The 18,093-nt window shown below is 35.9% G+C and overlaps 1 protein-coding gene across 6 annotated transcripts in view; it reads left to right on the top strand.

Moving 5' to 3' along the window:
- Arhgap24 (Rho GTPase activating protein 24) overlaps nucleotides 1-18,093 on the top strand; it is a 473,771-nt gene that overhangs the window by 278,244 nt on the left and 177,434 nt on the right. Inside the window, exon 1 of one of the 6 annotated variants that reach the window (XM_074041836.1) lies at nucleotides 10,424-11,109. The exons of 3 other annotated variants lie outside the window; for them this stretch is intronic. The gene's annotated coding sequence lies outside the window, so the exon portion shown is untranslated. Of the gene's footprint in view, nucleotides 1-10,423; nucleotides 11,110-11,135; nucleotides 11,588-18,093 lie in introns of those variants that run through there. 2 more of the 6 variants (XM_074041837.1, XM_074041834.1) reach the window with 2 other exon arrangements.

Below are 18,093 nucleotides of genomic sequence, written 5' to 3'. Positions count from 1 at the left end.
AATGAAAAACAAAATAACTAGGGAAGGTAGTAGGAGTAGAAAGAATGAATGTTGGTGCTTACCATAAAAATGGAAAATAAACCATGTAATTAATTTTAGGTTTCAAAGACAGAGATCAGCTTTTCAAATGGAAAGTATATTTTTTACTTATATTTATATTTTTTCCTGAGTCACCAATAGCCATTTTCTTTTAAAACATGAAATCTCACACGCAGAATAGTTGTTTGGTAATGAAAAACTGAGCACAGAAAAATATAGATTTGTACTCAGTCTCGTAAACTTAAGACAGCTTTCGTTAGCATGAATTTATTTTATTTCCACCTTATGAATTGCAGTGTGCAAAGATTAAAAATGTTCACCTCCTGCAGATTTCTCGTATCTTACAGTCTCGTATCTTACAGTTTCCAGCCTCAAGTTACAGCAATAACATAATGCAGTATCAAAATACTTAAAGCCCTGAGCAGAACGGTCGTCAGAATAATGTCCCCATTTCCCAAGCCCAGTATTATGATTTGGCCATGCTTTTATACATGAAAGAAAGAAGTAGAGAAAGAGACGGTGACTGAGAATCGGATAAGGAGGCAAAAAAGAAGATAGGAATGGAAAAAAAATAATAAAAGTATTTGAAGAAAATTTTGGATTATACACTGAAAGAAGCCCCTTGTTCCCCATTTTAGGACTTAGATTTCTATTTCTTTAAGTCAGTAGTGTCTAGAGTTTTGGACCTCAAAATGTAGGTTTTGAGCATGATGTGGGAAATTCATGTTCTAAGATCTCCTTCTCCACTCATGAACCATCGTGAGACTGCCTTTTTAAGTAAATCGCCAAGTGCTTATGTATGTTAAAGACTAATGTGGCCCCTTGGTCAAGAATGAGCACTTGTTCTTTGAAGACTAAAGACAATGAACAATGAAACACAGCATGTGAAAACATAAGGCACATCTCTTACAGTGACAGCATAAATAAGAGAAAAAACAAAATTCCTGTGTGCCAAGTGCTTCCCACCAGTGGAAAAAATCCCCAGGTCATTCATTAGCTTTAATTTGAGAACATATAAAACAACACTGAGTTCCCCTGCCTTTCTCTGCTTCTCAAACAAAAACTATCTCACAGTTTTAATAACAAATAGTTGTAAATGGTGTGTTTTACTTTTCATAATAATATTTTAATGTTTTGGTTTTAAATACTTCTCCAGATTGTACAGTTCCCAACTGGCTATTATTGTATTATTATGTCCTTTCGGGTAATGAGTAGGGGTTTGAGACAAGGTCTTCCTATGTACCCCAGAGTTGCCTCACGCCATCAATTCTCTTGCCTCAGTCTCCCCAGTGCTGGTATTACAGAAGTGCACCACCAAGCCTAGTTCAAATACATATTTTTCATATGTGCCATTTGTTATGCCTATGTTGTGTGATTGCCACATACACACACACACACACACACACACACACACACTCCCCACACATTGAGTTTCCTTTATTACATACCCTAAGTGAATAGCATGTGTGTGGAATTGCTGTGGAAGGAGTAGAAAGCTGGTCTATCTGTAGATACAAAAAGCACTGGATACTTGAAGAGAGATTCCCAGCAACAACCACCTCCACAACCATAATCACAATAAAACTTACCCCAAAAGTAAGGCCTTATCTCCAAAACACAAGGCTGGAGTTGTGGCTCACGTGGTAGAGGATCTGCTTAGCAAGCACAGGCCCTGAATTCAAACTCAAGCACACCAAAAATATTTTAATGAGAGTGGTAGTAAATCTTTTCAAGCTGATATTAATAAGTGTCAGATATGATGGTAGAAGGACAGAGAGGCTTTTACCAAACTATGCCATTTCTTGTATGTATTAAACTCTTTTATCCTTCCTCTGTGGCAAATGGTCCCCTTATGTGTGAGCAGGGGAATACAGTTCATACTTGTATAAATGAGTATGCAATGCTTACATTATTAAATTTTGTTTATAATTTGGCTCTTGGAAGTAGCTGTTGAGAGTAGCTCTGAACCCAGACAAAGAAATGTACCAACTCCTAAAGACTCATTTTCATTCTGAAGAAAAGATAAATAGTGTTCCTACAAGGTGAGAAGGATGTCAAATAGATTTAACTTTATTGTCTCAAAAAAAAAAAAACTATTCAGATGTTGCTGCTGTGCTATCCATGAGCAAAGTGAACTGAACTGAAATGACAGCCTGAGAATATTCGATAGCAAAATAATACTAATAAAAATAAAGTAATTAAAAGCAAAGGAAGACAAGAACAAAGGAGAATGGTCTGGGAAATACATTAAAGAATGATCCAAGTTTGGGCAAAAACACTGCAGAAATCTCAAATCCTCCACAAGTACTTGATGTTATACATTATGAAATAATTAAAGAAACATGAATTTGGTAGACATGAGTTTCAAGAATGTGAGAAAACAGCAGGAAAAAATGCTGAGTTGAGGAGGCAAATTTAAAGCTTAAAGGGATCTTTATAAGTCTAACAAGTAAATTAGGATCAAAAAGCATAGAAAAATACAACTAAAAATAAATTTAAAGATATAGAAGAGGAAAAATCCTGCTGAGTCTAAGAGCAAAACTGATATAAAACAGATTAACATCTCTTAATCCCTGATGCTGTAAATTCAAGGAAGATACTGGGATTGTTAGACCCTACAAAATGTTAATGAAAATGGTGAGTGAGACACCACACAGCCCAATTTATGATGAAGGAGGGAGATACATTCAGGTCGGATACGTTTTATTGCTCAGAGATCATTTGGTAACTGAAAATTCAATATTTAAGTGTGAAGCAGTCGTATCCTTACACAAAAATCAGCGATGAAGACACATTCCAAAGAAGAAATTCTTAACACTTGATATAAAGAGGAATGGCTATAAGGGGAGTCACGTCACATGTGTCTTTTTCTGGCAGCTTCTCCTTTGCTGATAAGATTAGGACTATTAATGTGACTCATTTAGATCAGTAAACATTTCTTAGATGGTCATTTTTCTGAGCATCTTAACTTCTGGTAAGATATCATTGCTCTTATTTCTCTTAGCTGCCTGATAAATTGTACAGATAAGCTCAATGAGTTAATGGTAGAAGAAAATGATGGGGAAAGGAGAAACATTTAGGATTTTGCTTGATGATTTATCTCTATAGTCAACAAACTTAATAATTATGCCAGAAACTGGAGTAAAGAAATTGTATTCTTATTCAAAAAAATTTCTGTGTTCATATATGTATTATGTATGTATATATGTTAAGTATGCACATATGTGAATATAAATATATACAGAAGTTAGATGGTTAGAGAGAGAGAGAGATGATAAGTAGATAGGTAATTTGGATGGATACAGAGCAAATTGTTGATAGAGGTTAATCCTTAAGAATAGTATCAGTGAGGGTCAAAGGAAAGCAACTTTAAATTTTTATATTGTATGCTTCTGTATATTAATTTCTCTACTGAAAAGGAATCAAAATATTCTGAGGAAAACATCCACATTCTTTAAGTTTGGTGGCCTTGGTCCAATCAATAGCTCAGCAGTGATGGCCAACTTGTTTTCATTAGTTTCTGTACCATGTTTGTGTGCCTAGGAGCTCATCAAAGATTACAGACTAGGGTGATGCCCCATTTATTCATTTCTAGTATTCCATCTTGTAAATATGGATACAGTCTTTCACTGTGAAAAATGACAGTATAGGGAAGCAATTTTACACTTCTGGGAGAAATTTTTGTGCTGCATGAACTCAAGAAAACTTGATTCACAATGTGTTTAGGGAGTCAAATAAGCTTAAAAGTTAAGACTTATTAAGCACAATCTGGTTTTATATTTTATATCCGATGCTATTTTCCCTAAGAGAATTCTAATAGTCCCAATTTACACTAAAGAACAATGAAATGTCTCCCTGTTCCCAATGTTTATATTCTTAGGAATCTTAAAAATCATTATTATTGTTGCCATTAGAGTTGTTTTGTCAATAACTGGCTATTTTAACTTCTTTGTGATACAACAAATATCCTCTAAATCTTCAAAGATAAACCTTAAGCAAATTTAAAACATAAGGGAGATAATTATTTCAGTGAATAGTCGAATTTCACATCTGAAAGTACCTTCAGAGTAATCTTACTAAATCCTTTATTTTATGAAGGAGAAAACTAAGTCCTAGTGAAGTGCAATGTTTTGTCCAAGGTTATATAGCTAGTTGCTGATTAACCAAGGCTGATATTCCTTGTCTGTACCTGGGAATGTTTGCTTTCTATGCTGCCCATCTTCCCCTTGTCATGTAAGGAAGAGTATCCTCTTCTCAGAAAGAATTCAGGAGTGGGGCAGGAGAGGGGCTGAGATTTGATTCCATTTATTAATATTGATTCACTGATGATCAATATATTGGAGAAATAAAACAATACTGATTCTGAAATGATCAGAATAGTTTTGGAGCATGCTTCTGCTGCTATGATCTTCATATTCTAGAGCCAAATGTACAAATAAGTTATTTTATATGGGAGACCAAACACTGTACATCTGTATATTAGTTAGGGTTCTCCAGAAAGACAGAGATAATAAGAGACTATAGAAAGATATTTATTATGAGAGATCAGGTTACACAGTTATGGAGGCTGAGGAGTGCTATGATGGACTGTCTGCAAGGTGGAGGCCCAGTGGTTTTCAGAACACCACTAGGGTAGCACCAATCTAAGCCTGAAGGCTTGAGAACCAGGGAGCACAAGTGTGAGTCTCAGTCTGAGTCCCATGGTTCAAGAACCAGAAACACCAATGTCTGAGAGCAGGAAAAGGTGGGTGTCCAGCCCTAGCAAAGAGAACAGATTTGTCCTTCTACTACCTTTTGACTTATTCATATCCTCCATGGTTTGGATGAAGCCCATTGGGGAGGGCTCTCTTTTTTACTCGTCTACTAATACAAAGCTAATCTATTCTGAAAACAACTCATAGATGCACCCAGAAATAATGTTTTACCAACTATCTCAACATCCTTTAGCCCAATCATATTGGCACACAAAATTAACTATCACTACCCATTATCTGTGACTCTCTTATGATAAAGCATCATCATTTTTAAATAGAATATAAACTACAGGACCAAAGTAATTAATATAATATCACAAACAGTTCATTTGCTTTGGCCTTTGTGACCACCTTGAGTGAGTTGTGACCATGTTGTTCAAATTTTGTAAGGATTCTTGAATTTTATTGTATTGCCTCACTTAAGAGCTAGTTATACTTCTAAGTCTTATGACCTCATTCCTAGTACTATCATCATCTGAAGACCAGTAGCAATGCCTACCACCCAAATAGGGTACAGTATATCCAAATATTCCTATGAATCCTGGTTTTATCTGCAGTCTCATTGTAACAAAAGTACTTTCTTTTATTCTCAGAGAATCAAAGTTTGGCATTAATATTGTTATCCTACCCATAGTGACTATAAAATATGATAGAGAAGGAATTTTCCTACTCCAACTTTAGGGCACATTGTAGCACTTTCTCCTGCTTGAGCTATGTCTGCCTCTTTCTGTTTTCAATGTCTGAGTTTTACCTCTTGCCTTCTTAGATTCACTAAAATGAATTATCCTTCAAACTATGTAACTCAAAACTCAATATTTGACTTGATTGAACTAGGCTATCTGCCAAGTCCATTTTCATTCTGGTGTCTACTGACTGTCCTAGTATAGTGTGTGAGTTCTTGGCCTCAGAATAATTAGATTACCAAGAGGAATTTGATGAAGCATTTGTGCTTTGCAAGGCAACTGAATATGAAGTTCCATAGAAACTAAGCAAATAGAGTTATTTGTGTATTGAACTCAAATCTGAACATGGTGATGCCTAGGAAACTTGGACACTTCTGCTTACAGAACTTCTTAAGACTGCCAAATTACACTCCAAACAAGACTTTCATGTCTTGCTGCCCAGGGCCTACATTTTAAAGAGTGTCTGAAATTTATGTGGCCCTCAAGAGATAGGCAACATAAAGAATATGTAAAGAATATGAGCTTTGTAGTCAGATGAATCTAAGTTCAAACTCTGCTGTTACTCTTTCAAGCTCTTTCTTCATCTGTAAATAGAGAGAACTTATAAAAACATCTTTTACATAATGAAAACTTCTTAAATACTCATTTCATTCAATTCTGCTACTGGATAAGTGTTTAAGTATTAAACTTACAGAGATTTTGGAAGTAAGTTTGCCTTGCTCATGTCTTCTGTGGAAATTTCAAAATATCTTTTGAGGCCACCTCTCTATCTCCTACCTAATTTTAAACTATCACTTTGTTTTACTTGGATATAGAAACAATATCTTAAATAGACTTTTTGACCAACTATCCCTGAATTGTTTCTCCTTTTAGCCTTCTAAAAGTTAAATATCCTCTGTTTAAAATCCTTCAGTGACTACTGTCACTTTCAGAATAAAAATCAAATTCATGAGTATGACTCTTCCTATCTTCCCTTCTGCATATTTTCTCTATTAGTTTTTGTCTTCCATTCTCATTCTAGATCTGAGGAACTACTTGAAGTGACCGAAGTATGTCCCAGCTCCTGCCTGGAATATTAACCCACTCCTGCATTCAAAAAGCATTTTGCTTTCCAACCCTCAAGACAGCTTTCTCTGGTTACTTCTAAACCTGATCCCATGCTACTTTGATTCTTGTCTGTAATTCTATGATTACCTCTCTAGTAGTTTGAAAACTTTTCCTGCCTCCGAAAGGTAAGCTTTTTGAGGCAGATTCTTTTTTTGTTTGAACCAAGTATTAGACACATTACATAGCTAAATAAATATCGGATTCAATAAATTCAAAGAAGGAAAGAACTTTACTTACTTTTGGATAATAAAACATTATCAACTATGAAGAAACAAGGAATAATTGCTTTACCTTCATAACCTACCATAAGAGACAATCAATAACTTTGTAGGTTTGACTCATTGACCAAATAAATGGCAATCATATACTTAGATTAAGATACTGTCAATATCACAGAAAGGGTACTTTTTGTTTTAATGACTTTAAATGAAGTAATTTTCCTCACTAGTACCAGGGCTCAGGCAAGATAGTTCCTTTTCTCCATATTCCCGGTAGAAGAGCTATTCTTGTCATGGCATTCTCTCTCTTGCTATGGCACAACCACCTTTCTGATATGCCTGGGTCTGGAGTATTTGAGGGTGCTCATATTATCCCACAGTGTATCTGAGCCCCAGGACCCAGAGAAGCTGACTCGCTGGAACAGGTAATTAGGACACAGTAGGACAGAGACAGGAGAAGAAATCTAATTTACAGCTCACTGGAGAACTCTGAATCAGTGTGGAGCCAAGCTGAAATGAGAGATTAAATGATCTGTGGGCTCACTTCTCCAAAATTATCTGGTCTTCCCCCTCTTCACTTAAAAAACATACATCACAAATGCGAGGGTTTAGCTTTTGCTCTTGAAGAATTGGCAGGTGAGAGCAGCATCTTGAAAGCTCCTGGACAGGATAGAATTAGTTCCAGGATCTCTGCTGTTCCAATAAGGGAAAGTCCTGTAGAGTTCAGGAAATGAAGGAAGCATCCAGAAGCACAAAGACCTTCTGGAAAATGGAATCAAATATTTACATAGTTGCATAGTGTATAATCAGACGGGATACTGTGGCAGGTCAAGAATATTATCTGGCATTGATGTTAATTAAAATTCAAGAGCTTAGTGGAATCTTATGTTGCTATAACTACCTGGAATCTAGCTGGGGTACTTTCCTATTTCCTGTGACTCCTAGCTGCTGAGCTGCAGGAGATTTGTAATAAAACAATTGCAGAAGGAGATCAGTCTTTGCTTTCATGCTTACTGAGTTGTGTTAGATGTTTGTTAGGTGAAGAGTAGAATCCAGTGCAGGAAATATAATTAATTCAACAAAAAACAATTATCAAATATCTAATTTATACCAGATACCATACTCAACACTGGGAATAATGTGGTTTAAAAAACCCAAATCTCATATTTCTGTTCTTATTTATGTCTTCTAATATATTCCTGAATTCAGTTCAGGGGATAGTAATCATATTTCAACCAATTACTCAAATAAGATACTAAGTAAAAGAAAAAGCACAAAAGATAATTTCAGACAGTGAATGCTATGAGGAATAATTAAATTGGAGATACGGGATCTGGAATGTACCTGGGTAGGAGGGTGGTCAGGAAATCTTTTTTCTGAAGAGGCAGCATCTGAGATAAATTTCACTCTGTGAAACTATGAGTGAGGAATATGATAGACACATGAAGCAGCAAGTTACGAAGTTCAGTAGGAAAGGTAAACAGGTGCTAGGTCATGTGATACCAGAGGCCATGGAATAGCATTTCATTTGCAGGGATGAAGTAGAGAAATCATAGAACAATACGAAAGAATGGGATACAATTGGAAGGAGTGAAGGAGAATAATAATGGGAAACCACTGGGGAGTGTGAAGTGGGGAAAAGATGGGAAATCATTGGTGGGTATGCAAAGCATACTTCGTTGAGGAGACTGGACTATGAGAGGAGGTCTGCAAAAAATGTAAGCTATGTGAATAAATTGGTTTAAGATAATTGAAGCTTGAGTTTGGTGTATGTATCAGTTGGAAGTGTTTAAAAACTCCTGTGTATGAAATCTCCTCCCAGACATAGAATATTGTCATCTAGGGTCAGTATGTATAGTCACTACCCTTCTCTGCTGTCACCAAAAAGCTCTCAGGGATTCCTTAGTTCATGCCTTCAACTAGTGTTACTGTAAGCATGAAATATGAGAAGAGGAGATCAAGAGCTTGAGAATTCTGATTGCTTACCTCTATTAATACAGCCTGCCCTGGAGTTCACCTCGACTGTAAGTATTTTGTCCATCAGTGAAAGACAGAGTAACTATTCTCCCCTGAACTACTCTAGGTTTCTGAAATCCAAGCATTGCCAGAATAGGGCAACCTGGAATATGCCTAAGGGACCTAATATTAGAGGGATACAAAAATTTTAAATGGTTGTATTGGTAAATATTGTGCTACTTTTTTGTGTGTAATTCACATTTTGACACAGCAAATTTCCCTTCCACTGGTAGAGGGGAACCATGCCACAAGTCCCAAAGTAGATTTAAGGGTCAATTTCTAGTTGCTTGCTCTGGTTACCAAAATTTCTAGTTAGCTGTCTTACTTAACCTATTTTAAGAGGATTTTATTATTGAATTTCATTCCCATAGTCCACTGCCTGTGGTTCAGCCCACTGCTGCTCTAAATGACCTACTTGTGTGTGATTCTTTTCATCCCTTCCTTCATGGAGACACTAAATAACCCTGAGTCACTTTGACTCATTCCATCTGATCTCTGGGTCTTCTCACAGCCTACTTCTTTTTCAAGGTTTTTCCTCATGTTTCCTTCCTGCTTCTTCTATCAGACACTGGGGTAAAAAAGCCAACATCAAAAGTAAAGCTAGAAAATGTGATATGTTTTTAGCAAACCCAAGTAATAAGTATCATTGTTTCAAATGCTCCATACTTGACATCTTAGGGTGACATGTAAATCTCTGTGTTAATATCTTTGGGATTTACCTTTGCATAGAGCTCAATTACACACGATTAATTGATAATGAAGGGAGAATAGAATCTTGCCATCCAAAGGAGTAATACATGGTTTCTTCCTCAATATTCATGTTTTACATTTCAGTCATTTTTTGGTCAAGGTTGGAGAATTGATATCATACCCACTAATTCCTCATTTTGGAAAATATATTCCAAGAGATTTAATTATAATTTTAAGTGTTATGCTTTTATAATTATCTGGGCATAGTATATTACTTTTCTGTCTAAGAACATTGCTAGAATAGAGTCCTTAAAAGTAGATCAGAAATATTAAAACCAAAGAGTGAGTTTTGAGTTTAAGAATGGGTAACAGTTTGAAAACAGGTCTTGAGTGAGAATTTGTCAACCATTTGCTCATATGACTTTGAACTTGAGAGTGTAAAATACATTTGGCTTCAGTATTTGGGAAGTCAGATAAAATTAGGGAGAAGAATGGTGATCGGATGATTTCAATCTGGGTCACTTAATATTTTGGCTTCTCTGACCTAGGCAGGAGTGTATTGAGACTGGAGCAACTTGGGATAGTATGAACAAAATTTTAGGGCACATGTTTGAAGTGTGGAAATGAATACAAAAATAGTTATAGAAAATTAACCTTGTTTCCCATCCAAGACATTTGACTTTGTTTGAAAATTATCCATTCTTTAAAAAAGAGACTGTTACTTGTTGTTTACTCTGTTCTGCATGAGAGGGGTGAGATAGGCTTTTTAAATCTTCAGTAAATATCTGTCAGATGAATTAATGAATGAAGATATTTTAGAAAATAAGAAAATTTAATTATTATAATGAGGAATATTTCCCTTTAAGTTAGAAAATATTTTTTTATATATGAACAGAAAATATTATGTGAAAAGCACCAAATAAAAATTATCATGTTGCTTCTGTGTTTTGTTTAACAAAATATTTAAACAATAATTATTTTCGAAAAATAGAGGCTGGGGATGTAGCTCATTGGTAGTACTTGCCTAGCATGTGCCAGGTCCTGGGTTCAAGCCTCAGCACAACAAAAAGAAAAATAGTACTAATGATGGCAATAAAGAAGCTTGTATGTGTGGTTCAAAAAAATCTTGTCAGATTGAGAGGGGATAGCTGTGGCAAGAGTTAACATGTTTCTAGTTCAAGAACCATGTAACTCACTATCAGTGCTACCGGGTAGAAAAATCAAACTTAATCTTGACACCTGTCACATAGGCACCCTTACTCAAGTAGGACTCTGCAAGGACTAATAGATGCTAACATTCTCTGAAAATGGAAATCATAAAATCATTCTGGAAAATTAAGAAAAGAAAATATTATTTCTTAAGTATACAAAAGCAGTGGGTGTTATAGAGGAACTTTCAATATTAAGAGAGATGTTTTCACGGAGACAGATAGTTCCCACACCCTAATTGTTCTGCTCTTTGCCAGCTCCTTTGAGTAGTATACAAGGGTAGAGCGCAAAGAAATAAGTCATTTCCTCTTAGGTACACTATTGTACTGGAAAGAGCACTGAATTAGAAGTTGTGAAACCTGTTATCTATTAACTGAGGCACTAAGGAGCTATGTGAGTGACTTTATACAAATCATACTTTCTCTAAGCTTCTGTTTCCTTATCTGTAGAATTAGAGCTTTGGGCTAAGTTATATTTAAGGTCCTGATGAACTTTGTGTAGTCCTCATATCTTCTTTGTGTTTTTCTGCTTTTTTCTAAATGCTCAAATACTACATTACTTAAGGTATATTTCCTTGTAAGATCCCCCCCGCCCTTTCTTCAATATATGGGATAGGAGGATACTAACTAAGTCTAAGGGGAAGGAGGAGGAAGAAAATTAGTTACAGGAAGAGTTTATATCCCTTCTACAAGGAAACTTAAATATAGCTACGGCTGCTTTGAAAGGAATGGTTTATGTCCAAACAGTATTTTCCAGACAAGCTCTGTACGTTTTTTGCCAACAGAATTAACTTTAAACTGAAGGCAGTAGACAGTTAAAACGAGTCGGCACTGGGAACAGCTGTGAGTAGACAAGACCAGTTACTTATAAGGTACTGTTTTTTGCTCATTGAAATCTTCAGGATTCATTTGTTTCGGGGACAAGTATTCTGTGGTCTTTTGACCTTTTTGTCCCACCTTACCTCTATGTTGAGAGAAAAGAAACTCTTTAAAATACTTTAGCTTTTTAGCTGTGCCGTTTGGTGGCTGTTGACAATTGAAGCTATTAGAATTCTTTTGTTTTCAGGAACCAGATGATAGTTGTTATTTTATTTTAAGACTTGGTTCAGCTTTGTTCCTTTGTTGAATCTTGCATGTGTGGTTTGTGTGTTTCATTGTTTGTGTTGGAGAGGAGAGCTGTGCTTTAAAATTACAGGGTGTGCAGAATGTTTAATGGAGGGGAGAGGGCTAATGCATCTTCAACTTGAAGTATAGAATCAATATAGAGCCAATCAGATAAGAAGAGCAGACGAGGGCAAGTCCAGGCACTTTCACTGATTCAGTCCTGGCTCAGTAACCTCTTTGTGGCTTGGCAGATTTGGCTGACCTGGAAAATATACTTTTTTGAATTGAGGTTTAACCTCCAGTTTGTATCTATTCTTTATTGTTCAATTTAACCCTTTCTTTTCTTCGCTCTCCTTTATTTAAGAAAAATTCCAATAAGCCTGTTTTTTTTTTCTTTTTGCTTAAAATAAAGTTAATTTGACCTCACCCACCTTAAAGGAGCAACTCTCCTAAGAGAGTGACCTTTGCAAGCAGAATCCATTAACTGAGCTGTGCAGGGGCTTGCAGAGGAGAAGATGGGAAATGGTCCAAAGTAGCTGTGGAGAGGACAGAAGGGACCCTATGGGTCCCTGTCATTTGAGGTGTCACTCTTTTCCCAGCGGTCTGGCTAGCTACTATGTCATATTTGCTGCAGGACCATAAACACGCAATAGAGACCGTTAGAGGCTTCTGCGTATGTGGACTTTCTGGGAAGCAAAGTTCACGAGTTTACCACTGAAAACTCAAAAAGTATTTGAAAGAATTTAGGCATTTCTGGATAATTATCATTTGGAGATCCACTACATATTTTGATCCCTGTCTCTAGAAGACTAAATACAATTTTATGTTTTCTGAGTTACTCAAGCATTATCATGGATACATACTACAGTATTTTTCTACAATGCAGTGGTACTCAGGAGTCTATTCTGTGGTGTGTGTGGCTATTGTCTCATATGTCAAAAGGTCACTTAGAGTTTTGAATACTTTAAATTTTATAGGACACTTTCCTCCTAGATCCACCCTCATTAACAACAAAGAGTGAATTCTTTACTTACTGTATAGATGGGTGTATAACTCTAACAATACTTTTTATCTTCAGTCACTTCTTTATAACTATTATTTATAGTGTGTTGTGAGCATTAAAACCAGAGAAAACAGTTTATAAAGAATTATGGATGGAATTAGAGGCAATAACTTTATTGGAGGGCCCAATGGTGTCAGAGAAGGAAAAGGACATAGACACAGCGACATCTATTTTGGGTTCTCAGGAGACGTTTGGCCTGTGACCAAGTTCTCAGTTGTGCTCTGTAGTAGAGGTTGCCATGGAAGTGGCTCTGGAGTACATAACACATTACTGCATCTGATACAGAGTGCTGCTTGCTCTCTTCTTTATAAAGTCGCTAGAGGTACGTGTCAGGGCATCAGTGACTATCCAGATCCCCACGGGCAGACCTAATATTAATCACGCACTAAGGGTTTTAGTTTAGTTCAGTTCATACACATGCTGTTCACATGTGTACAGCTGGAATAGCATAGCAATACTTTGTAGGAAAGAGAAAAGTTTAAAAAAAATGTTCCTAGTCTGTGCAATTCTTCTGTGTGGAGATGCTTGAGGAAAAGATGAGTAAGGCAAGGCTAAATTTCTAAATGAAATCTCTTGAACTGTATTTTAGCTTAGTTGCAAGTATTTAAGTTGAAAAAATCCTATAAGGCAATTTTATGAACACATATGTTGAATTTAAGAGTGGAGTATTTGACAATATGTGTCCGGCATTTTTGTGTTGTACTTTTCAGAGCAGGGTGAGTCATTGATTTCTCAATGGTCTTGATAATGATGGTAGTCACTTTTATTAATCCCACTGTCTGCAAGAAAGAAAATTAGATATTTTAGATAGACACATGAAGCTATAAACTAAGTCCAGGAAAATTCTAAATTCCAAATTTAATTAGAGTCCTTTGTTAATTGCTTGATCATACAAGTTCATTGCAAATTGAGAGAGTTTTTATATTAAAGGACCTCCTACGAAATTTTAATACAAGTTTTGCATAATCACTGTAGAAAGTTTTCCTGAGTGTTGAGGCATCTTGTGGTATATCTGACACATTCCTCTGTTTGAAACAGTGAATTAAGGGCTGCCAGTTTGCAATGATGAATTTGAGGTCTCCATATATTTGGAAGCTGTGTTTTAAGAAATTGTCTAGAAACTTGCATATTTTTGCTCCCTATTTCTTTCAGTTAAATGGAATGACTTTAAAAATAAAATATTGTCCAAATGAAGCACAGTTTTTAAAAATTGAAAATATACTCTCTAAAGTCAGTGTAATAAATCTGTTCTCCACTTGACTGAGTATTCATGATCATCAAAATTTAATTTTCACACTCATACTAAAGAAGGCACTTGATGTATCAAAGGATATGTGTTTACAATGAAAAGTTCAATGTCACAAAACTTAAAACTTAAAATTCCTAAAAAGTCAAAATCATTATGAATACATACGTGGGAGACTTCAATTTAGAAAGATACTCTTTGAAAACTGGAAAAGGAAGAAACTGCTAAACTTAATTAAAACATGTTAGCATTCATGGAATTCCCTGGATGCCTCAGAATCCAGCCCCTCATAGACTAGAACTCAGTGAGCAAGATTTGTGTTTTTCTGTGCCCTTGTCACAGTTAGTGCTGTAGGTTGCAGATAGGGGAGAGGACCTACTGAGATTTCTGGAGTTGTTAAGCAGAGAAATAGATCACTGTTTTGTTCTCATAAAAAGTCCACATTTAGTTCATTTTCAGTTATAATCTCTCAGCAGAGAGAAGATGCTCAAATTATATAAGTGTGTCCTTATGTATTTGTGTTGGTATAATGTACAAATTTTGTTCTTCTGGACAATTTAAGTGGTGATGTGGTCAAAACCAAGGCACATTTTGTAGTCATGTTTGTTGAATGAACATAATTTTCAACTCTTAAATTAAAAGGCATTACAACAAATAAAATGGTGCCAAAATATGTTCTATTTTTTATTTTAATGTGGGAGTATTTGTTACTTAGTTTAATGTTTTGACATGCTAAAATGTGAACACTTCTTTAAATATTTCCATTTAATAAATTATAAATTGCAATTAGCAAATGGTAATTTAGAACTATAAATTTCTATGAAGAAAAGGGATGAGGAACGTTTAGTAATTTAGAAAGCAGAGCTAAAAGACAGGAAAGTGTATGCTATTTTTACTATAGACTTTTTTTGGTTTTCTTTATTTTGCTGCAGACATTGTGGGAACTTTTTCTGTAGAATTCATAGCACTTTGGAGAATACAACAGTACACAGACGGGTGATTTTCTATCCTATACCTGTTCTGTGCAAAACTCAGCATGCTTTCCATTTTTGGGACCTCCACTGTTTCGGAATGCTCTATTGTGAATAAAATTAGGATAAGTATTCTTTTACACATGATTTTTCACAGTTCATTATTTTGAAGCTGTTGACTTAGAAATGAAAAAGTCCTAGAAATATTAGTCATCTAGAATCTAGACTTTTAAGCTTTCAGCTTAATTTCTAAATTCAGCCCAAAGTAATGGCTGGGTGATAAATTCATTTGGGGCAGGAAGCGAAAGCATAGTTCCCTTGTGTCTGAGTAAGAAATCAGTCATGTCCCCAAGTCTCTGAAAATCCTCAGGGCACGGAAGTGCTCTCATACTAGAGAAAAAGGTCAAGATTCCATGCCAGCAATCTTTCTTACCCAAGGAGTGATAAACATATAATAGCTATGGGAACATTTTTAAATAGATGTCATTTTGTTAATGAATATTTGCTAAAGCATTTCCTGGGTCACTGGTGTTTATGGAGCTTAAAAGAAAATATTTATGAAGGGGATCTAGGACTTGCTTCAGAAACGATATTCATTTTCTTGCACCTTTGCTTTTCCTTAGTGCACACCAATGTTCGAGGTCTACTACCTAAACAAACAAACGGCCAACTTTCTCAACCACACACTCCCTCTCTAGTGCCAAGGATTTCTGTGATCTGTCTCACTTCCTTGCCTCCCTCTGGTTCCATAACCCTTTACAGTTTGGCACTCATTTCTCTAACAATACTGAAAATTACCTCAAGAAGGTTATGAATAATAGTTGAATCAACAAGTAAATTTGACAGCATTTTTATCACTGTCCTCACATTCTGCTCTTTGTCATTTATTCTGTTTACTGTCGTGTTCCTGTCAAGATAGTACTGCCTTTTGATGTTAGGATCTTATACTCACCCATGGTTCTGCTCCTCTCCAGGGCATCTTTTTCATCCCTATATTTAGAGGCCTCCTGTCTCCTTCCCACATCCTTCATTCAAATGTTGGTATTTCTTTTATATATTCTTTCTTAGTCTTTCTTCCTCTGAAAATTTCATCTAGTCCCATAGCTTCAACCTACATATCTGATCAGCAAAGCCTCCCCTTCTAAATTCTGTGTGAATCATAACAAAGATCTCCTTCCTCTAGAGCTGCACCTTTTTCCCATCAGGACCAGTAACTTGGCTGGGACCTGGACCTCACTTAGCCTGCACAACCTTAGGCAGTTGCCTCACTAGGCAGGGCCTCCTGTGCTTCCACCTTCCTGTCTTTCCCTCCCTCAAACCAGTCCTTCACGTTTTCTCTCCTCCCTCCCTGCCTCTACCCAGGTGCCAGTTATTGCAGAATTTAAAAAACTATATTCTTGATAGTTTTTCCCATAGCCACCATATTACTCAAATTTAATTTTTTTTTTAACTTCTTGTCTCTTCATTGTCTCCTTTCCTTCCTTTTCCACTCCATTCTACCATCTACATGTTTGGTAATTTAAAGATAAAGATTAGAGGATAGATAAATGGATGGATGGATAGAAGATAGATGATAGATAGATAGTTGATAGATAGATTAAAAAATTTTCAATGAATCCTTAGTAAATGGACAAAAAGAAAGATTGTTGAGTGGAATTTCAGAACTTGGGGCCTAGTACATTTACTATGTGAGTTATTTCATGTTCCTGAGGCTCAGTTTTCTCATATAAAATCAATAATGGCTAACACGTATCCAATCCTTCTATGAGTTAGTCAGGTGCTCTGTGCACCTCCCATGTACTTGTTCCTTTGGCACTCAGAAAAGCATGGTGTACTTTGAGGTAAGCATTTCCTGACTCCCCCCAACCCCCTCCCACACACATTTTTAAGAAAGAGGAACATAAAAAGTAAAACTGAATATCTCTTCTTTTTAACAAGTGACAAACTCAAGATGCAAATCAAGATTTTCTTTATTACATGTTTGTATATGGTTGTCTTTTTGATTCTCTATGACTCAACCTTAGAGTCACAAAATAAGCAGGTGAAGTGGCCAATAACATATCCTAGGCTTTGTAGCACTGTGCTGCCTCATTTGCATATTGTTTCCTTCCATTTCTTTCAGTTTATGTACACATGAAGCACCATCGCCAGATTTAAGTGGAAAGTCAAATTCACAGGAATAAGCAATGGTCCTGAAACATATGCCAGACATATTACTTCACTGCAACTTTATCCTAGAGTCAAATGTTCATTCAGCTTTTCTGAAGTGACATGCCTTTCACTTTGGGTAGATAAAATGACCATATGTCCTTGCACTCATATGGATTTTGGAAGGCTATTGTTACTGTCTCTTCTAATGCTTTTCCCTAGAGACCACTGCAGTTATTTCTGTCAGAGAACTTGGACTGTTTTACAGAATTGAAGAGTCCTGTGGCTGATTTCATTTCCTTAATCAACTCCTTAATTACTTATAAATGCAATTGAATAATCATACAGTAGCAAAGTTGAATGGAACCCTAATTAATCCTTATTTTAACTGACCAAAACTGTCCAAACTAAGTTAAGTGATTTACCAGCAATCACATGGCAAGTCTAGAGTATGTTTCCTATGTAAGAATCTTGTACGCATACTGGAAATTTTGGAATAGCAGTTACCTAGTCCCAAATTCACAACAGAAATAAACCTGAGCCTTCTTCTTTTTGTTCTCTAACCATCTTCAGTGTCAGCTGGAATACTTTAGCATCCAGTGTGTACATTAGGGATCCTCCCTCTTTTTCATTCATAGGAGCTGTTTTTTGTGTTGGTTTTTTGGTGGGGATGAAAATTGTTGTTTTGTTTGGAGGTTTTTGTTTGTTTGGGGTTTTTTTGGTGTAAGAATATACCTATGTGCTGAATTTATAATTCACTATATTTTCATTCTTTTTTAAGAGCACATATTAATTATATAAAATAATGAGTTTCATTATAACATTTTCATACATGTATATATAGTT

This window comes from Castor canadensis, chromosome 9, assembly GCF_047511655.1.
Source record: "Castor canadensis chromosome 9, mCasCan1.hap1v2, whole genome shotgun sequence".
NCBI classification, from domain to species: domain Eukaryota; kingdom Metazoa; phylum Chordata; class Mammalia; order Rodentia; family Castoridae; genus Castor; species Castor canadensis.
Note: the sequence above shows the minus strand (reverse complement) of the source record. Positions and strands in the feature narration are given on the sequence as shown.